Source organism: Mercenaria mercenaria, chromosome 9 (assembly GCF_021730395.1).
Source record: "Mercenaria mercenaria strain notata chromosome 9, MADL_Memer_1, whole genome shotgun sequence".
NCBI classification, from domain to species: Eukaryota; Metazoa; Mollusca; class Bivalvia; order Venerida; family Veneridae; genus Mercenaria; species Mercenaria mercenaria.
In genome coordinates this window covers 55,925,457-55,949,577 of record NC_069369.1, presented here as the reverse complement: position 1 = coordinate 55,949,577, position 24,121 = coordinate 55,925,457, and the positions used below count along the sequence as shown (strand labels likewise).

Genomic DNA, 24,121 nt, shown 5'->3' with positions numbered 1-24,121 from the left:
AGTGGCCTGTCTTCAACTTTTCGACCAAGACTTTGGCCAATATTTTCGCGATATTATCGCTTAAATTTCGACTTTTCGTTCCAGGACTAAGTAACTAACCCTAACCCTAAACCCTAAACTAAGTAACACTAACCCTAGAACGAAAAGTCGAAATTTAAGCGATAATATCGCGAAATTATCGGCCAAAGAACTGGCACGAAAAGTAAAAGTTAATACTTAAATTTATACTTTTCGCCCTACAAATTCAGTCGATAAGTTGACATTTGCACGACAATTGTCGCGTTACAAACTTCGACTTTTCAACTTTTCGAGGAAATGTCTAAGCACGAGAAGTTGAAATTAGCTCTCTTAATTTTTACTTTTCGCGTTTGATTCTAGGTCGAAAAGTTGACGTTTGTACGACAATTGTCGGGTCAAAAACTTCAAGATTTCGACTTTCCGCGGTAAATTTATAGCACGAAAAGTTGAAATTAGATGCTTAATTTAAAGATTTCGCGTATCTGTCTGGTCGAAAAGTCGATGGCGGAAGCAGGATTCCGTACTATTTGGATATTTTGTGATCATCAAAAACGAAACACTTGGATGTTTTCTAAAATCCCGTTATAACAATCTTATATATTCTTTCATACCGGACATGATTGTCTCGTGTTTTTGCCAGTGTTGGAAAAACTCGTCTTACGTATACAAAATGCACCTGGGTGTTAGATAACTCTTGTGCTGTGATTTATGAACAAATACGCTGCGCCTAAAAGGAAAATCATTAGTGTTATCTCATTTCTTCTAAAATTTGAGAGTAAGATACGTAAATAATTTGATTTGGGCTTTACGGCACACCAACACAGTACAGGTTATATGGCGCCAAACAGGACTATAGATTTTAGTTCCACATCTCATTTACATCGAAATAAAAACACGAGGTATGGAATAAAAATTTGTTTACCTTCTGGAATCACAGAGTTACAGCAAAACCAAGTGTTAAGACCCTATTGTATCATAGCTCGGTGTTTTTTCTTAACAAATTTGGTGCAGATAATTCGTATACTCTTGAGTACAGGGTGCGGTAACTAAAAGTGTGCAGGTATTTAATACCCGCACGCTAGTTACCGCACTGTTAGATAGGAAAGTATGCCAGAGTGTCTGGAACAGTAGACAGCAAGGTGTATTTTATTGATTTTCTGCTCTAGCATTGGTTTATTTTACCTGGGCTTTACACATTTGTAAAGCAAGGATTTTAAGTACTCACTGAACTACTGTATATGGCAATGTGGACCGCCTAAAACTTCCATTATATGGATGCTATGATACAAACAGAAAGAACATTAAAACTTGGGTAAACGATTTATACTCGGGGCTACGCCCCTCGTACAAATCGTTTACCTCTAGTTTCAATGCTCTTTCTATTACCTAGCCGCCTCTTACGATCATGCAAGGGTAAGGCAGTGGTATATGCAAATAAAAGAATATATCACTTCTGATGGAAACCATCGGCTCTCTAGGGACTGTTTTGCCTAAACAGTTACGCATCTTCCACCAGTGACAAGTTTTTGTAATCTACTTAGAACTGTTACAAATGTATCATTACGGTCTTTATTGGCCTCGAAACCCGTACAAAACTATGCTCAAGACAATATCCTTAAGCGCAAGTCAAGCTTTACATTAATCAATCTTACTTATCCGTAAAAAATATCCTTTTAGTGGGGATTTTCTATTTTTGAACGGTATTCACATTATTGGTCCCCCTGAGTATTTTTATAAAAGATAATTGGTAACGTCATAGCCTGATACTTGTTTGTCACGTCAAGCTCAAAAGCTCAAAAGCATTAGTGGCCTTAATGATGAGTGAGCACGTGATGTACGTATTGTGTATGTACCTAGCATTATGCTTGTTTATATGTACCTGTATAATTAATATATGTTTTGATACGCGATTTTGAAGAGATTCTGCTATCATCATTTAAATATTTAAATAATGAGCTGACTTTACCTCTTGTAGCTTTTACGAGATATGACATTTATATAAGTAATTGATAAATATTTATGCGACTATTAAAATTGAAAATCCATATGTAAATATGCATATATAAAAGTAATAAAACCTTTTCTCATTTTGCATGTACATTGTGTTGGCAGTAGAACACTGTGTCCTCCGCGGCATTGCCTCCTAACTTTACGAAGACCTTTCACCAGTCTGTGATCTTACATTTTTTATTTAAAAAAAAAACATTCCCTCCCATCCAGCGGGAGTAAATTAATGAAATAAAACAGTGACTTGCGACCTTAAACGTTGCCAGATTTAGTCCAAGAATCAATTATGCAAACAATATACGACAACGAGAATTGTATCTTGTCAATAATGACCGAGTACGACAACATTCCAGAGCCTAATTTGAAAACTATCCAAGGGTATAAATTAATGAGCGAGACATTTATTCTCATTGCTTTGGCTGTTGATGTCTGGGTCCTGTAGACTCTCGTTAATGCAAGGCTTCGACCGTCAGATAATTGACAATGGCTTAATGAAATATTTCTGAGAAAGTTGAGTTTGTGCATTCTATTGCTTGATGCGCGGCTCTGAGGCTGTGTTTGTGGTGCTCTGTGCTTCCGAGTCGGAGAAATCTGCTCTTACCGATTATCTTTTGAAGTTAAATACTTTTTCGTTACAGAACTCGAAAAAGTTGCATACAGTTTTCTAGTGAAGTGTAACATGTTTTATGGGAAACTAAAAAAACAAAACTAATTATGTTAAACCATAGACAATATAAATCATGGTAAAATTGTTACAGTATCTAGCCTATATTAGGGCAGGTATTATTCTCGGTAACTGCATTGTAATAATATTTACAAAAACATAGTATATGCATATAGTCAGTTTTAAAAAATCGTTTACCGTCGCCTTTATAGCTGAGGAATTTCTGAAATTCAAATAATGAATACTGTATTCATAGCTGTGGTCAATTTATTGTCTGCGGGATGTAATACCCGGTCACAGCATTTTCCAATACTATTTGTCGGAAAATCTATTTAGAGTTGTGCTATATTCATAAGACATTTTGATAGCGCATTCTATATGTAAATATCTTTTCTTTCCAGATGCCTGTTGCAAAAAAATTGGATACAATAAACAATAAATTGGAACGTACTTTGAAGTCAGACAAGTTAATGAGAAATACCGTAGTATAGTAAGTATTTTTACTCACGCTTTGCTTTTCTTTTGATTACATTTAACATAAAATGCCTACCAAGTGCAAATCTGGTGTAGTTCAATATAACAATCATTTTAATGAGTGTACAGGATATTAAAAATTAAATTACATCAGGTCCAAAAATATAAAAGAATATCACGCCTTTTCAAAATGAAAAAGAAACACCATACAAGGGAGTCAATGACGCAGTTGTTAGTAGGTTGGACTACAACACCAGCGGTCCGGGTTCGATTCCCGGTCGCGGCTGATATCCCGACTAGTGTTCAGTGCTAGGTGATTTAATTAAATGCAAGTTGGTACTGTTTCCAGCAGTGTCGGCCTACACTGGAAACTGGGGATGTAAATACGAGCCTGCCGTTGGCTCGGCTGGAAAGAAGTTGTTCCATCAATTCCAGTTGGGGACTTTCGTTGACTACCAACGTTAAACTTTACTTTTTTATACAAAATGTATTTACAAAGAATATTGTTCGATCTGTTACTTGATATTGTATGTCATAGCAATGTAAAGTATATATTACTGTGTTAGATAGTGTATATAGTAATGATACATTGGCAGTGTTTTGGGGGAATAAAGAAGATAACATTTGAGTGTAGCGGTCTGATACTGATTGTAATCGACTGAAAATAAATTTAAGAAGCTTAGTAGTTCGCGTACCGAGGATCATATGTCTACATTAACTCCCTCGGAGACTCTGTCGGTGTTCAGATAGCTGCTGAAATATGTTAAGACAACTTTAGTTGCAGGTTATCTCAAAATCATTAGGTAATCTCCATTCGAGATATAACTTGCCCCCTTGAGTGTAGATGCAATAAACACAAAATATATATGGTTCATATATATATTAGAATGGAAGTGATTTCCGACGGTTATCCCTGAAGAGTTCATAAATGTCATAATATACATACTATACAAAACGTATTAATATTTTATATACTTACAGAAGTTTCCATACATAAGAAAACAAATGTAACACGAGATAAAACAGTGTATATAACGTAAAGTATCTTTATTATCTAAGCTACAAAACAGAGACACAGGGTGTTTTTATACAATATGTATATTTGTTTACTTTATTCGAGGTATATTTCAAGTATAGAAGTTGTTGCTGTATCTGATTGATTGTTAATAGTTATATATCTTCATAAGAAATGTATTTTACCTTACAAACTATAATATCAAGAAAAGAAATACATTTTATACGATGAATCTGTTCAACATGGCACACTATTCCTTGTTTCTTATATTGTAACAATATTCTACAATTATATCAAAATGAACTTGTGATTGTTTAGTGTTCTCTGGTATATATAGAAACCTCTTCGCTGTCAGGTGTGACCTTGACCTTACACCTAGGGACCTGGTTCTTGCGCATGACTCTCCGTCTCATACTGGTGAACATTCATGCCGAGTTACATCAAAATTCCACCATGCATGAAGAAGAAATGCTCCGGACAAACTTCAATTTGACCTTTGACCTCCAACTGTGACCTTGACCTGGGGTTTGCGCATGACACTCCTTCTTACTGAGGTAAATATTCATGTCAAATATAAACAAAATTGGTCCATGCATGTCAAAGTTTAGCCTGGGAAGCCGTTGATAATATTTGTGCTTTGTCAGAAGAAATCATACCTAATATTTATACATTATAGATGCTACTAATGTGCGCTAATTAGTGTTAATTGCCATTCATCGAGTTTCTGATATTATCAACGCCTGGGGAAATCTGAAGGATTTTCCATGTCACTACTGATTATCGATTTTCTATAATTAGCCTAATTAACATGTGATCATATTTGCGCTTGTCTGAAACGAAAACGAGGCAATGATGCCGAAAATCCGGCAATTTTCGTAGATTACTAGGTCTGCATTAATATAACATCTTGACAACTATGACGCAAATTTAAGTTTAAACTTACATATTTTAAAGTTGTTACAACTTACTGGAAAAGCTATGGGAGGTACAAACTGGAATTTGTTTATGGCCCGGAAATGTTCGGAAACATTCGAAAGTACACGATTCCGATCTGTCTTTTCCGTTAGAATTCCGTTTCTATTTTTAGCCATGGATTATTGCTTTCAGAAGTTACCGTTCTTTATTAAACACCCGCATATTTCGGGTGTAATATAGGTGGCGCTGCAATCGGAAAACAGGTTTCCCCAGGCTGTCAATTTGCAGGTAAATAAAAGATTAGAAATTGTCAGACTGGATTCCCAGGCTTGTCAAAGTTATGATCCGGACAAAATCGGACGGACGGACGCACGGACGGACGAACGCACGCACGCACATACACCTACCCGCCAAGAGCGGGCTCGACAAAAAAACAGTTCAATTATTCTTGCTTTTGGACTGCCACTGTGAGTAATTCTGTCTAAAATCAATGAAAAATCAGTATATCATCTGCAGTTTTAGAAAACCTCGTGGAGAGATATACATCAATCAATCTATTGTAATCCTGAAGAAAACATTGGTAGGATTACATTCCTGTTTAGCTAGAGTTATTTCTATCCCAGTAACTTTACACGTGCTTTTCAGTATATTTATATGTCATAAGACAATACTTCGATTTTAATATTTCCTTGACGTCAAACAAACTGGGGTATTTTGACTGCTGTTATTACAATCGCTAATGTCCATCTGAATACATGACTGTATATACTTCTTTGCTAGTTCAGACTGAATTAAAAGCCAAACATTCTAATCTTGAAACTGAAGGACAGAAGACAAGTACTTTTGCACTTTTATAACTTATGTCTGCCTATAAATTATTAATTATTATTTTGTGACAAAAATACAATTTTATATAAACATACTTATCTCCCTATGGTTGTGATTTAGTGCATTACATTAGATATCTTTTTTCAAATACTAGTAAGCTTTTTAGTAAGCATGAACAATTGTTCGGCTTATACAAAACCATATATATATACCTGGAGGATATATAATGTTTACACTATAACATTAATTATTTTGTAATAAGTGGCATATTTTTTTACACCATTTTAACATCAGATTAGTCAGTAATTCATAGAACATATTTTGAAACTTAATTGAAAATATGTTGATATATTTTTCATCCTTCTTTTGAAAATCTTATCTAAATCGTGCCAGTTATTAACACCGTCAATAAGGCTGATATACAATATCAAACTACCTGATATTCTGCATTCGCTTTAAATTTTATCAATAATTATATATTTTCATAAGTAGCATTTAACTGTATATATGGTTTAAAAGATTAAATTTGTTAATAAAAGATAAATAAATTATCACACGATTGTTTGATTTACTTGGCCAACGGACTCTCTAGATAAACATTTTTGAAAGTAAAGCTTTTACGTATCTTTTATACTTTTTATAAAATTTGCCTGCAAGTTGCAACCTCTGCCTTATTTTGTTTCTACAGTCAGTCAAAATACGTAACACTTTATGCTAGTCTGTACCGGTTGATTATATTTGTATTCTCAATTTTAGTTTAGTGAAAATAAAGAGTTTGTCCTTCTATGTAAAATATGTTTTGTGATCATTTGCTTAGAGGCGTTTCATATCCGATTACCGAAAAAACACAATAGTATTGAATAAAAGCTTACCTGAAGGTCTGCCACTGAACATAACCAATGTATGTATGTAAAGGCGTTTCCGGCTTTTTTTATATTCAATTTGGTATTCGTAAGTGTTTTGAATAGCGGTTTTCATTTTTTGTCCATTTGCGGTATAACATGCAACATATGTCAGACTGTGTTTGTATGAAAAATCTTTCCATGTAACATTGATAGGAATGATTAACCCAAAGTAACCCAAACTCCTATGACTTTCACACCAACTCTTTGGATTACATTTTTATGCAAGAGATAATTTTCCTCCAGTCCCGTGGGAGAAAAGAACGAAATCACACTTGCGACTTAAAAACTTGCATCAGTTCCTTCTAGAAATCAATCACGCCATTTTTTACAAGACAATGAGAATGCATCACGTAAATTCTGGCCGAGTATTAGATCATGTCACAGACTAATTAGTGAGAGATTACTTGGCTGTTTGTGAACTTGTCTCGTGTTCACAAAACTTTTTCAGTCTCGGCTGAGTTTGATAATGAAACTGTCTATATCATTTATATCTAAATTGCATGTGCAAAATTAAATGTCAAGTTTATTACTATTTTTAAGTGACTATTCAGTAGATCTATTGATGGTCAGCCTCTGTTGGAATATAATCTTGAACTGCTAGTAAAATTTGATCTCAAACTCAGGTGAAACCGGAAAATGTTTTGTGAACATGGGACCAGCTCTTATGGTGGAAAATACTGTAAATGTAGTTTAGTGTGAAGTATTAAAAAGTGACCACTAAAAATAGAAAATGCGTTTCTGTTCTGTAATGATAATGGAACCTACAAGTTTTCAAAGACTGGCTGAAATGTTTAAGTATATACGCTGGATCTCAAAATACGATGACCTTCTTACACATAAATCGGTACATTTGGTGATGTCCTACAATTTTAACATCTTAAAATTCATTGAGAGCTAATATAGAATCTTTTGAAACTATTAACGCGACTGCTATATAAAACAAAGTTAAAATAAAAAACATATCACGATTTATGATTTATGTTTTCTAATATCCAACTACATGAACGTTTCGTTTTCTCTTTCATCTAAATCCAGGTTCTTAACGTCGTCATTTATATCTTCAGAAAGATTAACTTTGTCAGCATAAGGTTAATTAATTTTTTAGGAGAGTTTTCTGATTGGTCTCCAGATTGTTTAGGCAAAAGTGCTTGAGAAAAAAGGTCAACATCAGTATTTTTTCACGTCATAGTGTTATTTATACGTAACCAATCTTTATCAATAAGCTTGTCTGTTATGACCCGGCATTCATTGCTGTTTAAAATCTATTGCGCCACCCACAGCAGTTAATGTATAAGCTCGCTTGACCCTTTTTATGCCCCCGTCTGTCGGTCTGTCGGTCTGTCCGCAATTTTCGTGTCCGGTCCATATCTTTGTCATCCATGGATGGATTTTCAAATAACTTGGCATGAATGTGTACCACAGTAAGACGACGTGTCGCGCGCAAGACCCAGGTCCGTAGCTCAAAGGTCAAGGTCACACTTAGACGTTAAAGGTCATTTTTTATGATAGTGCATTGATGGGCGTGTCCGGTCCATATCTTTGTCATCCATGGATGTATTTTCAAGTAACTACGCATAAATGTGTGGCACAGTAAGACGACGTGTCGCGCGCAAGACCCAGGTCTGTAGCTCCAAGGTCAAGGTCACACTTAGACGTTAAAGGTCATATTTCATGATAGTGCATTGATGGGCGTGTCCGGTCCATATCTTTGTCATTCATGCATGGATTTTAAAATTATTGGGCATGAATGTGTACCACAGTAAGACGACGTGTCGCGCGCAAGACCCAAGTCCGTAGCTCAAAAGTCAAGGTCACACTTAGACGTTAAGGTCATATTTCATGATAGTGCAATGATGGGCATGTCCGGTCCATATCTTTGTCATTCATGCATGGATTTTAAAATAACTACGCATGAAAGTGTGGCACAGTAAGACGACGTGTCGCGCGCAAGACCCAGGTCCGTAGGTCAAAGGTCCTAAACTCTAACATCGGCCATAACTATTCATTCAAAGTGCCATCGGGGGCATGTGTCATCCTATGGAGACAGCTCTTGTTTGTTATTTTATCATTTCTTGTTTGATTTGATACGGAACTACTTAAAATGTTAAGATAAATACAGGATATCGTACGAGTATAGTTTTAATAGCGAGTTCAATGTTCTGTTAATTACAGGCAGCAGCGAAAAAAGTTCCAGCTTGACCAAGGAAACATTTGGTAATTCGGCTACCAAATACAAAAGAGTTTCCTTATCAATGCTATTCCTAATTATTAATGATTTTGTACCAGAGGTGATTTCATTTCATTTTTATCTAAATGCACTTCGTAAGGAGGTCATTTATGCCGTCAAAAAGATTAACTTTGTCAATAAAAGGTTAAGAGAGTCTTTCATTAAATTTACGGGATCAACAGATTGAAAAGACAAACATGCTGGAAAGAAAATATAAGCAGCGTTATTAGACGTAATTCATATTAGAATAAAACCTGATTAATAAGCTTTACTTGTATAGCCCCGCCGCAATAGTGTTAGACAATTGTATAAGTTTTACGTCCTTCGTAGAATTGAATATACGCTCGCCATCCTTTTGTTGTTGTTGTTGTTGTTGTTTTTGTGATGCAGTGATTTTTTTACATGGAATTATTTTGTAAAGATAAGCTCAAATTGATTCTCAAATGTTTTGTGTAGCATGCCTGATGTAATGACATTGACATCTATGCAAACAAATTACGTTTTTTTATGAATATGCAGTTTAAATTTCATTTACGTGGGAAACGTTATCTCATAATTATTGCTTTCTTTCATGCTATATCTTATTACCCAATACCCAATCAAAATTTGTTTACATAATGTATCACTAATTATGCAACGCGGGGGTAAGAAGAATGGGTATTAATTTATATTACCTAAGTAATAAAATATAAAAAAATCTTAATAATTAAAATAATTGGACAAAATGTCTCAGCACAATGTAGATAATCAAATGGGTTAATAGAGAAATTATTATTACATAAATTATTCGTGGTTATATATAGGAGGATTGAAATTGCAGACGGTAGCTGTTTTATTTTACAAAAATGATCGTAAATTATTTGGGTAATTTACACATAAAATACTTCATTAGACTTTTGGGATTTCTGACAGATAATTGTTGTTTAAAACTATACGTTACATTAAGAATGAAATTTCAAATGATCGCTTTTAACATGTAACACATATTATTTCTATAATGTTTATGAAGGAGTATTCCAAATAAATAAAAAAATTGTATTCGGAAGTGAAGAGAACATATTTCTGCTCATATGTTTTCAGCAACATATTTATACAGTAACACAATGTCAAATGAATAATGTATGCCTAAATATTTTTCATACCGAAGGTCAGCAATAGAAAACTGCAAATGTTTCTGGCAGTACTGTAACGACGAAGAATGATTACAAGCATACGAAAAAAAAACACTCCCAGTGTCACATCAGGGTATAAATTGAGGTAATCCACTCATCGTTGGGAAATGCCCTCATGGCTTTTGTAACATGGTAAAGGACACAGAACAGTTTACTGTTGAAATATATTTTCATAAGTGCCACTATATATGAACTTAATATAACATTCCCCTATTAAACAGCTGTCCAGTAACTTGACTGTTTGAAATGTAAGCATCAGCTGTAACAACTAAAGTCTTGAGTATTTTTTCCAAGTGGTATTTCGTAAAGATATCATGTTAAACAATATGTTGTTTTTTTATAAGTTGTCATATTTTAGAAATCTTTGGTCTGGAATGCAACCTTGAATGTTTACCTACATTTTAGTGTAGGTTTTCACATCTTATTTTATTTTTATTCAAACAATCAATGCATGTTTTGTATGAAATATGCCTTATATATAAGCCTGTGTGTTAAGATGTTATTAAAAATTGCCTTTGCATCTGTAAATGAACAAACTTGCAAAAGTCTTCTGTAAAATAAGAAAGTTATAAAATTACTTTATTAAGATGTGCACGAAGACGCAAAAGAATAAAAAATGTCAGTCTTTCATCATGTCTTCTTACGTTGCAAGAAGTTCACATCATTCCTTGGCATTTTAATTAGCGAAATACTTCATTTAAGCCCCACAGGAGGACAGCATGAAACGAACACAACAATTCTGGCGGCTTTAAATGTTACCAGAATTTACTTCAGAAATCAATTATGCTATGTCTGTGACAGTGACAAATGTATCAAGTACAATAATGACCGTGAATTACATCGTACCCTGGACAAATTTGGAAAATAACGAGCAAAAAATTTTGACGTTTATTCTAATTACTTGGTTGCTGTTGTCTGTGTTCTGTAAAACGAAGAATGTATTACGGCAGGATTTCACTATATTTTTTTTGAAGTGATACTCCATAAAAGAAAATATCAAGCATTTAGATTTAGATTTGCTGCAAATAATTGTTGAATATATCGAGCCGACAACAGATCGTAACACGACTTAACATTTATTGATAATAAATCCTCCAGAGTATAGTTGCAGTGACGGCAAACAGAATTGAAATGATTATTGCATGAGTTTGTTTTAAAAGGCTCGTAATCTTGACATCATATCGACAACAGTATTAATTGTGCCAATGAAAGATTAATGAATCATTAAGAGAACACATCACTTTGTTACATATTGTCAGGATAGCTTGATAAAAAGTAAGTACGACAGCGTACATGACTGACTTACCTTGGAAACAAACATGGTAAGCACTGACACAGCTTTGCGTATTTTCAGAGTATCTATATGCCCTTCATATACACTGTACACATGTATTATGTTTTTATTTCTGTGTATCTTTAATGTATTATTAGTTCGCTCTCGCTTGATATGGATTTCCTAGACAGCGTATATCCCGTATCCTGTCACCAACAAGCAGTGTAACGATTTTATCTTGCCGTCTACCTTTTACATCCTCGCTGTAATTGACATAATTTTTATATTAATAAAGGTACTAACAGTGCAGACTGGAATCCTGCAATCTTCTCTGGTCATCATGCTTTGATTATAGTTGAATGAATTGATTAACACCAGCCATAAAATGTAAAATGAACTGTATTTTGACTGAATCACAAAACACAGAAGCTCAGGTTATGAACTGGTTTTGAAAAACTTTTATGTTCCATCTTTTCGAAAAATCATCAGAATACACGATGTCAGAAATGTCTTTAAACTTCGACTTTCGTCCTGTTTCTTGTTAATTCCTTTAACTTGCAGGTAGAGTAATGATCCTACAGCAAACAACTGTCTTACAAATGTAATTCCTTTGCTTTATCAGTCTAAGGAATCTTGGTCAGATACAGAAAATATCTGTGGTTTGCTGCCCAGCATGTTATCTCATTATCACTGACAAGCTTACTGACCACAGTGAATTATGACCCAACACTGGAGGCTGATATAATGTTGAACATCTTGGCAAATTGTAATCTAAAAATCTGTAACACATTAACTTTCTGTTTTTTTCTTGATCAAAACTTGAAACCCTTTGTCTAAAGAAAAATTAAAATGGTGATGTGTACGACTTCAGTCCAGATGCACATTTTACAATATCAGTGAGCTAAGAATCCAAGCATGTCTAAAAAGCACAAAAACACAGCATTCATGAGAGCACCACAGACGAAAGCAACCTCTGAATTAACCCCTGAGTCTATCAAATATTGCGTAAATTGATTATGGAAGTGCATGTTACACTGACACTACAGTTTATGTGCAAATATAGTAAATGTATCATTTATTGGACATACTAGACGGAAGGAAGGGAGTAGGGCATCAGACCAGGGTTTGGGGGAGTGTGTAGTTTGCCCCCACCTCCAACAAGTTTAGTGTTGATATGGTGTAATCTCAGGATCTAGACTGCTTATACTAATTTCAGCCCGCCCACTCAGCTCAGTAGGTAGAACGTCAGTCTACGGACTGCGGGGTCGTGAGTTCGATCCTTGGGTGGGGCGCATGTTCTCCGTGACTATTTGATAAACGACATTGTGTCTGAAATCATTAGTCCTCCACCTCTGATTCATGTGGGGAAGTTGGCAGTTACTTGCGGAGAACAGGTTTGTACTGGTACAGAATCCAGGAACACTGGTTAAGTTAACTGCCCACCGTTACATGACTGAAATACTGTTGAAAAACGGCGTTAAACCCAAAACAAACAAACAAACTATACTAATTTCATCTGTGGATATATTTAATTTTATTCATCTTATTTATGATAAGTTTTAAACATACTTCCAGACTCATATTTGTGTCCTCCCTGATTCCCATGGTAAAAGGACCCCGTCCTCCTTGTTGAAATGGCTCCTACGTGGGTATGTATGTATGTAATTAATATACTACATATTTATACATACATGTAATTGTTAGGTTTTATTAATGTTTTTTAGCTTGATTGTGAAGAAAGCTTGTAACTAAATTATTGTTCAAGCAAGGTCAAAAGTTCAAAACTATGTATTTTAAATAATTTTAACTCTAAGTATTATGCTAGCGGCAATTGCAGTGGCAACTGAATTTGCCTCTGCGACCATTGCAGAACAAGATCATGATCTACACTGTTTGCAATTCAGTTAGTAAGTTTTCAATTAATACCCCTATAAACTATAAATGGTACTGTCAAAATTGAAAGATGGGCAAGTTTATATTGTAGAAACAAGGTACATAGTAAGAGTTAAAGCTTCAAAAGCTAAAAAAAATTAAGAAATCATGATCATTAATATTCTACAGTTGAATATAGAAAAAATGTATTTTGTGTTGGCTAAATTTAAAACATACTTTTAATTATCATTGTTACTTATTTTTACTTTTTTGTTCTAAAAACATGAAAAGCCGGTTTTTTATTGTAAAAGCATAAAAATGTTTGAGGTCAGGATGTTTAAATTAATGTCGACCAGGAGACTCAAGAACACCAAATTCATTTCTTTCCCATCTGACGTTATACATGTAATAAGACATTATAAGACATGTACATCCTTCTTATTATGCCTATTCAAATGTCAGGCTGGTCTGGATCCATGATGGTCGCAAAGCCACTATGTTGGTTTTTTCATGGCGCGGCTCATATTTTGTTTCCTTTTCATAAAATGTTACTGATTGTTATCAATATATATTTTGTTACAGAGACTCTACATATTATAATTAAAAACTATAACTTTTTAGGGCCTTTGATTGTTAGCAATGTTTTACCTATATTTCACATTGAAAAAAAAAACTGAAATTAAAATATAACAGAATTTAGAATGATAATTTAAATTTATACTTTAATTTTGACACCCTATTTTTAAGCAGCAAAATCATTTATTAGCAATAACTGTATATACAAAAGCAATCTTCAAATAAAGAAATCATGAGATAATTGTTGCTATACTGATGTATAAATTATGTCCATAGGTCTTCTTTAATATTGTTTAGCTTCGGCTGTGTGCTTGTAATTCTTATCAGCCCCACTCTATCCCTCAGATTGCTGACCACCAGCTGACTGTCAGGGTATATTAGATCAAAGGGTCTGTAGAGTAATTATAACTGTATTCCTGCTGAGGTGTTACTGCTCAGAGCTGAGCAGTTTCTTGTCAAGATTCCTTAGACTGTTATGATGATTTACCTAAAACAACATTTCAACCTGGTAGTCGCGGCCGTCCCATACAGAGTTACTGTTCTTCTATTGCCACTAACTTCACGAACCTAATTTAGATAGGAAAAAAATAGAACGGCAAAAAACACTAATTTTTTTACCTCGGAAACGATATCTATAGCTGGAGCTTATAATCTGACTTGATTCAATTACGCTAGCGATGGCAGCCATTTTGTTTTTAATCAAAATTCATATCTGAAATGTACTAGCATGATATGGAATATATCCTGTCTCCACGTGACGTCTATTGACCAATAGAAATGCAAGAATCTTGTAGGAGGCAAGATAAAGTTAAATATTGTTTTAGATAAGCAGATGTAAATGTATATAATACTATTTGAAATATAAGATATTAATCTCTAGACAGTTTTAAGGTCTTTTCATCCAAAGGTACATGTTGCAAATGTCACGTTTACTCACGTGATGATTTTCTTCTTTCATAGAAAATCGTGTAACGCAGTTAAAACGGCAATATATACTGCATTCAAACACAGCTGATAACTGAACAATAAATGCCATACAAACAGTAACGTACTCGAAGTACATATCTCCATTGCAATTACAATGCAAATTTGATCGAAAGTTTTTCATATCTTTATCATGAGCCTGTATTTGATGATAAAACATGTCATGAACATCAATTATAGATTACAGAAGGAATATGATACAGACAGAGTACTGTTAACTATGTCCAGTTGAACATGGAATAGCAAAATAGTATGACATTTTGCCCATATTCTTCAGTCTGAAATAATAATTATAAGTGTTTTATGTGTAATTATTTTTTTCGTGCGGCTAAAAGTTGCATGAAATCATTTGAATAATAATTTGCGGTATGTGAATATCTCGTGAAACATAGAAGACTATTCATAACAATAATAGCACTTTCGCGACCATCTATTTTCGCGAATTAAGCGAAAATAAAATCATGTGTGAAATTTTCTGATTTGATAGTATTTCAAAACGCTGCTAAGACACCCTTACACGATTTAATGGAGAAAAAAAACACAAAGGCTGTTTTTTCTGCTTTTGAACGTTTTGCTCTGTATATTACGGGCGAAACGTCTCTTGACTTTTCTGTACACCAGAGTTGCACCTTATTTCTTAATGTAAATATATTTAGATATGTGATGTTGCAAATTTCTCCTCATTATTTAATATGTAGCTACAAAACCAACATTGTTTACATCTGCCATGATATCTGATACCGTCTCAGAATTGTGTTGGCAAAATATCAGAGAATCTTCCCTGCCAATATTGGTCATGTCTGTTAACGTAACGAAGACTTTTACAAGAATCTTTTTTATCTAACAAAACATTACCGATTCCGTTGTTAGATTCTGTTCCAGAAATCGAATACAGTATGTATAAAGTCTACTATTACAAGTATAATAATGACCAGGCAGAATTGACGGAAAATGATAGGTACTAGAATACACTGAGACGCTTTGTTTCTTTCTTCGGGCAATTAATCATGTTTTTCTTGATGCCTCGAATTCGGCAAAAAAGCAACTTTTATTTTGTTCATTAAGTTATTATTGTTTAATATAATTACTTCCGCTAGCAAGTTTGTGTTTTACACACCGCGAAACTTTTATCTTAATTAACTGTCCAGTACTTTCAGAACAATATTATAGAGGTTACAGGTAAAGTTTGGCGCGATCTAGTATCGTTTAAACGCCGACTCAGTGGTGCTTCCTTTTTGTAATTGACCTTTCATGTGTGGTGCGCTACTGTATTTCTCTGGGTTTTTATTTCCTTGTTGTATCGCTGTTAATCTGTGTCGATTTAATTTTATTTAATTGTCAGTCATTTATCCACCAATACATACACTGTTGTAGTGTTCCAATTTTGCGAGGATGCGTCCTTATAACATAGCTACTCCTACTGAACTTAACCCTAACCCTGCACGGATCATGATCTACACTGGTCAAAAAGGCAGAACCAATCGTTTCCAGCCTGGTAAGGGTTAAAAGCTATGTTGAAATGATCCAAGATGATTTTTATCTCATTCAATCTGTTAATGAAATAGTCAGATAATTTCTTCTATTTATAAAAACATTACATCCGAGGCATCATGTTACTTATTAATTTAGCCAGACTGCAGTTCTGAGCTATATGTGTTGTTTTTGTGTTTTTTTTCGAAACTTCGAGACATATACCAAACACTGTCATGTAATATTTATCTTCCATCAAAATTAATGGTATAGTTGCCTAAATGTGGAGTAAGTCTGTTTCACATTTTATTTCTGGCTTCTTACGCACTTGAGAAATGTATTACTAAAGTGCTCCTATGTCGTCATTTCTAGATATGAGAAAATATTTAATCAGTTGTCCGATTTTTCAAAAGTACGTACGCCTGTTTATGGTTTATCTATGCGATACAGTTTAGTCCTCGTATGAGGGGCCCGGCACAGTTTTCTGAACTAATATTTTCTTTCACTTGATGATGGATGCTTAACAATTTAAATTCATTTATTCTTGTTTAGTACTGTCGTAAAACTACGTAGTTATTGCTGACGAAATGATGAGCTATCATACAAAACGTTACCAGATGTACCTGTAATAGTAATATATTTTTTCGCTATTGTTTCTTAATTAATATACAGTATTGTCACCAAATGACTCGAATAATTACCGCTTACGTCATAAAGATAGCCGATAATCACGAAAGATTTAAGAATTCGACGTTATTTTCAGTTGTTCATTTTTGCGTTCGTTTCCCATGTGATATTGTTCGTGACTGCATCAGACAAAAAGTTTTCAACCAAATGGAAATACATGTTTTCATATTATTATTTAATAGAACATGTCCTGGGAGTATATGGGATCTAAATGCGATAACAACATTTGAAAGGATCGCTGATGATATTCTGTATTTAGACTAGCCGTCCGATATCAGCTCTAGTTGACAACCAGATATGTAATTAGACATAGATGACAAATATATACTTACTCTTCCAGGGAATCTCTTAATGTTATAATAGAATTTGTAAAAGTCTTATTTACAACTGCAAACGTTCTTATGGCCAATTTGTACCACGTGCGTTTTATTTATAGATTGACTAAATAATGATAATAATAATTATTGAAAATTCTTACATATTAATACCACCTTTGAGCATGTTTACAATAAAGGCAGACTGAACTGAAGAATCAGACATGTTGATATTATCATTAATCCTCTGCAGAGATCCAATTTATTGGAAGTAATCGTTTACATTTAGAGAATTTAGCTGAAATCACAAAGTTAAAATGTTTGAGGTTCGGGAGGATGTTTGCCAATTATTACAGATTGAACCTAATAAGATATACTTTTATAGAGAAATTACATATGAAGGTGTTTATTAACTAAATTCTGAAAGAAATTAACGTTAGTCTGAACACAAACTGTAGTTATATAAAATCTTATTTTGAAACTACACGAAAAGGTTATTTCGATTTATTTGGCAGAGCAAAGTAATACAAGATTATTTGTATCAGATTTGTCATACTTTATATATGTCTAATCTTTTTTTCGCGAAATTCTGTATCGCTTAAACAATTTCACCACATGCATAGACACATTATGAGCTTCATTAGTAAGCCTATCACGAGGTTTTACTCTTCCTTTTGTGATAATTTCAGATCTGTTCTGTTTCTAAGATCCAACGCCTTAAACGTTTGAATTTTTGTGAACCCAGATAAACTGGATTGATCTGTTTCATAGAAATGTCAATAGTACCATCACAAACAATGAATATTTATCCAAAATGCATCAACTGAAAAAGGAGTCAGGCAAGGCTGACCCTTGTCCTAATTCTTTTTATGATTTGTTTGGAATTCTTAACTAATATTCCTGCTAATGATACAAAACAACAAAAAATAGTATTATTCAACTGTTTGTTTGTTGTGAAATTATTTGCAAATATTTTCATGAGAATTAACTACCTCAAGTATTGGATCATGGAACAAATAATGTGAACCATATTTTCAAATGGGTAGTTGAAAGTGAAAACACTCTAGACTTTACGACACGTATAGTAGTCGCAACTTGACCGCGATGGTTGACCTTCGGCTGATTATTCATATCGATTATTTCATTGTAAAAATAAAGGGTGATTAGGGTAGCCATGTATATTTATATGTAATTAGCTTGTTTACAGAACATTATCAAAGTATGTATACTTACATTTCATCAATTAAAACTTTCCAATACACTAATTTATAATTTCACAAATTTATATTTCCACTTTCTCATGCAGCTCTTGTTTTACGTACACTCCTTTTCAATAATAGGTTGTGCCTCATTATGTATTATAATACAAAGGTCAACCATCGGGGTCAAGTTGCGTCTACTATATAGAAATTATAATGAATCTTGAATCAGAAATACAATAATTAAAAACCTTTTTATAACAGTGGCAACACAGTCAACTGACTTTAAAAGGTTAAAACATGTGGGCTACCAAGGTAAGAATATTCATGCACTGTTCTGCCAAACCCACCAGACAATATCATTTAAGGAATTAATGTAGCGATCTTCGATTTTTGTCGGATAATGAATAGGTCAGTATATGACACGAATTGTTTGGGTTGCTGGTAGGTCTAAGATCAAGGTAACAGTGAGCTCGAGACTGAAAATGGTTTCCGCTCAATTTTAAAGAACACGTGAAACCTTTGCTCGGTAGATAGCCTTATTGGCTCGCCGCTCTGTAGGTCAAAAGTCAAATACTAGTAACAATCTAGACTGAAAATGGTTTCCGCTCAATAATTAAAAAAACGCTTCTGATGTCAATCTTCATAGGATGTCAGCTGGTGAACCTTCTATTTTTGAGGTCAATTTGCAAAAGGTCAAAGTGCAAAAAAGCAACTCTTTTCCTCCAGCAATCCCTCGTATGTGTTTTATAAACAGTTTTAACAACATATGCATTCAAATGCCATATAATATTATCTCTTTGAACCATATTTTGACGCATATCAATTAGATCTACCCGCACGTTTTTGATGATTGTTTCAAATTTCTTCTTTCATCAAATATTTCCTCCTAGACCTATCACAATTCATGTGCTTACAAGTAATGAGACATTTGATAAATGCTAGTGGTAATGTTTTGTTTTCGTGTTAATTATCCATTACGGCAAACACTGAAAGCTATACCAGACTGACATATTCATATGTTGTTTTATTAGTTTCGTGGATATCCATCGGATCCAGGAATCTTTCTGACATAAGATTAGATACTCCCTTTTTATTGATGCATTGTTTTTTATTGATGCATTGTAAACAATGCATAAATTTTCACTTTCAGGGATTGGTATTAAGAATTGCAATGTCAAATATTTAACCGAATACCGATTTTGAAACCAAGTATTATAGGAACTTGAATTATAGATACCACTTGTATTACTATTTTGTATTTTCACTGGCTTTTTAAAGGGGAAAAAATCTGAACAAAACGTATATCTGAGCACACTTTTCAATTTTATAGACAACGTTTTCGAATTTGGATAAAAACGACTTAACAAAGTGTCAGCCAAATCTATAAATGGAGTAATATATAGTTATCAATGATCTATCTTCCAAGTATGTCACAAAAATAGTATTTTCTAAATTTCTGTTGTTTTTTGCCATCATTGTATAGAAGGTATCCATGTTTGAATTATGAATTCAGACTCGACATGTTGGTTGGAACCGGTGTTCTTTTCTTGTGTATTTCTGTGACAAAATGTGTCTATATCATAATGAGGGTATTTGGGTATTTTAAAAATGGATGTCTGTCTTAAAAGCAGGTTTTGTTTAAAATGAAAAGTTAAACCGGGTTCATTTACAGAATTGTCCTGGCGATTCATCTTGTTTGTTTCTCATTCTGTTACGAAGACTTATACATCTGTCACTGGCGGTGTTTTATAGAAGATATATTCCATTCAAATCTCATGAGAGGGAAAAACAGAATTTATTTCCAGAATTTACTCCGAAAATCATTCAGTCTGAAAAAATGGGAAATATATCATGACAGCTAATGACCAACATTTCACAGATTAATTAAAACAACATATCCAATTATGGAAATTAATGAGCAAGGTGTTCAGGTTTACTGATCTAGCTCGAGGCGCTAGAGATTTTGTCTTATATCAATTGAAAATAGTTTAAAAATTTATATTCTACGCATAAGTTAGATATAGGTAATTGTGTAGGTGTATGTAGAATGAGCGAGACAATGTATCAGATGAAAGTCAAAAGAAAATCCAAATAATATTTGAGCCGTGCCATGAGAAAACCAACATAGTGGGTTTGCGACCAGCATGGATCCAGACCAGCCTGCGCATCCGCGCAGTCTGGTCAGGATCAATGCTGTTCGCTTTTAAAGCCTATTGAAACTGGAGAAACTGTTAGCGAACAGCATGGATCCTGACCAGACTGCGCGGATGCGCAGGCTGGTCTGGATCCATGCTGGTCGCAAACACACTATGTTGGTTTTCTCATGGCACGGCTCATTTCTTTTAAGTGAATAAATTTATATATTCGAAGGTTACACCTTGTCACTATTGATTTGAAACCCCGCTTAGGGAGTACTGTCATTCATGTGAGGAAGCCCTCCAGATCGCTTACGGGAGACGGTGGTTCTACCAAGGTGCCAGCAAGGGTCCTCGGGTCCTGCATACCAAGGTGCCAGCAAGGGTCCTCGGGTCGTGCATACCAAGGTGCCGGCAAGGGTCCTCGGGTCGTGCATACCAAGGTGCCAGCAAGGGTCCTCGGGTCCTGCATACCAAGGTGCCAGCAAGGGTCCTCGGGTCGTGCATACCAAGGTGCCAGCAAGGGTCCTCGGGTCCTGCATACCAAGGTGCCGGCAAGGGTCCTCGGGTCCTGCATACCAAGGTGCCGGCAAGGGTCCTCGGATCCTGCATACCAAGGTGCCGGCAAGGGTCCTCGGGTCCTGCATACCAAGGTGCCAGCAAGGGTCCTCGGGTCGTGCATACCAAGGTGCCAGCAAGGGTCCTCGGGTCCTGCATACCAAGGTGCCAGCAAGGGTCCTCGGGTCCTGCATACCATCAGAAATGCGAATAAAGTCGCCATATGACATGAATGACATGAATTGTGTCGGTATGACTCGAAACCTAGCAAAAATACACATGCAAAGGGTACAGTCGAAATTCCCAGTTGGACACGAGTTGAAATAAAGATGTTGATTCAAGACGTTATTATTATTTAAAATGATACTAATTATCTTTCTTTTATATATGCATATTTTGTACATATATTCGCCGTTTGTGCTCATTCCTATTTGTTATGTTCATCCTAAAGCGTTTCTTTTTCGGCCATAACCTCTGATATGTCTTTTGATTAATTATAGGTATTCGTTTGTTACTCAAAAGTTTGACCTTTTTTCTGTATGTCATTGTTTCTACATATATCACAAAAAATTATACATTTACACGGTATATCAAGTTGGTATCTCAATTTTACATACTGTAAAAGCACATATTTCGCTGGGTCAGAATTTCGCGAATTTTAAATTTTGGATATGTTCGCGAGTTTTTAATATTCGCGAAATTGTAAAAATGCTATCTTACTTGAATTTGAATTATACTTGTGATGAATATTTACGCGAGAATTAATTAATTGTAGGGTCTCGCGAATATAGCGAAAATCAAACCCTCGCGAAAATATCTGCTTTTATAGTTCTTTGTGCCATTATACCCAGTGATAATCGTAATCAAACATGTTAGCTTTTGAAATTAATGAGACAAAATCGAAGTAAGATATGTCAAACATACTTCACTGACCGTTTTACTTGAATTTAGGAAGATCGTTTTAAATATTATCTAAGTCTAGACTCCTAATCAGACCATTTATACCGTCAAGGAGATTATCATTATCAGTTAACAGTTAATAAATTATTAAACAAGGCTTTAAGTTACTTGGTCTCGGATTGTCAGGATAAGAATAAACAAAAAGGTCACCGAACTCACTAAGCCAGTAACCTGACCTTATAAATAGGCACATCTTTGTGACCTGCCGATAACTTGATTTATTTCTTGTTCTCAATTAGATTTATTTTCATCGAATTCCAAGTTTAAAGCGGATAAACTAATTTACATTATACTTTATTTTTTTTTAGCAATATCTGTCTTTATAAAGAAGTAACATCATCCAGCCAATAGTTAGTTTACACGCTGTATGAAAAAGTGACCTTTTGATTTTAAGAAATTCGACTGATGAAATATAAACCCGTTCCATAGCCGCCGTATCAAACTTTGTGTGATGCAGCATTGTGACATAAGAAAACTAAACTGCAATGAGGCATTAACACAATACGTATACATTTGTTAGTCAAAACAAAATGTAAAAACCTGAGTTTGTTCAAATTAACTAATGGTCTGACTATTGAATGTAAAATACTGTTCAAACGTTACAATATTTTACCCAAAAAATCTTCTTTCTGCACCTGTACCAGAAAAGAGAAACGATATATATGTATTTCGTATCAATAGTTGAAACATAATTATGTTCTACGGAAAAAAATGCCATTTCTTAAACGAGAAAGACTTATCAGAAATATACAGTAAGACTGATCAGTAGGACAGTAAATCATCATATTGAAAAATACTATTACACCGAACAAATTTGCCATTTTTGTCCCTATTGCCTTCAACACCCCCAACCCGCCAACTCGCGAAGAGTCTCTCAGTAATGCAAAATGCTATGCAAAATTCCAAGATAAATTAAAGGTCCAATACTAAGGAGAGTGAACATTTTAATTTCTTTTAAAAAGCACAGACACTATTTTATTTTATTGGAAAATGAAAGTTGGTATGTAGAAATTCGAAATAAATCGCAGTATATGTACAATTATTTTTCTATGAAGTATGAAGAAAGTTAAAAAGACCTGGGGAGTCATTCTGTCGATTCATTGAAATTTCAACATAATACACATACATTTCTTTGAGTTCCAAAGACCTTCTGTAAATTTTGACCTGCCAATCTTCATTATTTAGTGTCTTGCAGAAGTCTATGCACTGGCTGTGAAAAAAATTGCCAACTCACTTTCCCTTAGTAATGGACCTTTAAGGTATATAAAATTAAAGGCTATCTAAAAGCATTAAGGCAATCTCACTCAGAGATATAACTGGTTGCCTACTAAATCCCCCCATGAGTATAGATGTAATGGAAACAGACATTACTCATAAAAAGAAATGGAAATAGCCATTACCCGTTTAATTCACAGCCAGTATTGCAATATTATCATACATCCTCTGTGTAGATCTTCCTTGAGAATGAGTGTATCGCTTTCATTTCGCACGTTTGAGATTGTAGATGTTTGTAATGAAAAACTGCAAAATGAGATATATTGTAACGAAAAACTGCAAAATGAGATATCATTTTATTGGTACATCTCATACATTTATATCTAAAGTTCTCAGCTACTGTTTACGATTACTTGAGAGAAAAAAACACAATCTGAGACTATAAAGCAAAGTTTTGTACAGCTTATTTAATAATCTATTAAAATGAATTGATCTTGGCATATTTGGGGTATTGCGTAAAGTTATCATAATATTATATCTGATTAGTTAGTTTTTCTCCTGTCAGCAACCTCTGTGTAATATGTGCTTTTTGAGTGTGGCTTATTTCCTGTTGGGCAATTATCTTTTATTTTGCTAAAACGTAAGTCTTA

The 24,121-nt window shown here is 34.3% G+C and overlaps 1 protein-coding gene across 14 annotated transcripts in view; it reads left to right on the top strand.

Annotated features, from left to right (window-relative positions):
* Positions 1 to 24,121, top strand: part of LOC123547145 (5-hydroxytryptamine receptor 4-like) — a 325,172-nt gene that overhangs the window by 270,189 nt on the left and 30,862 nt on the right. For 13 of the 14 annotated variants that reach the window (XM_045334007.2, XM_045334006.2, XM_045334003.2 and 10 more), the window contains one exon: positions 3,091 to 3,179. The gene's annotated coding sequence lies outside the window, so the exon portion shown is untranslated. Of the gene's footprint in view, positions 1 to 3,090; positions 3,180 to 4,515; positions 4,733 to 24,121 lie in introns of all 14 variants that reach the window. The other variant, XM_053551445.1, reaches the window with a different exon arrangement.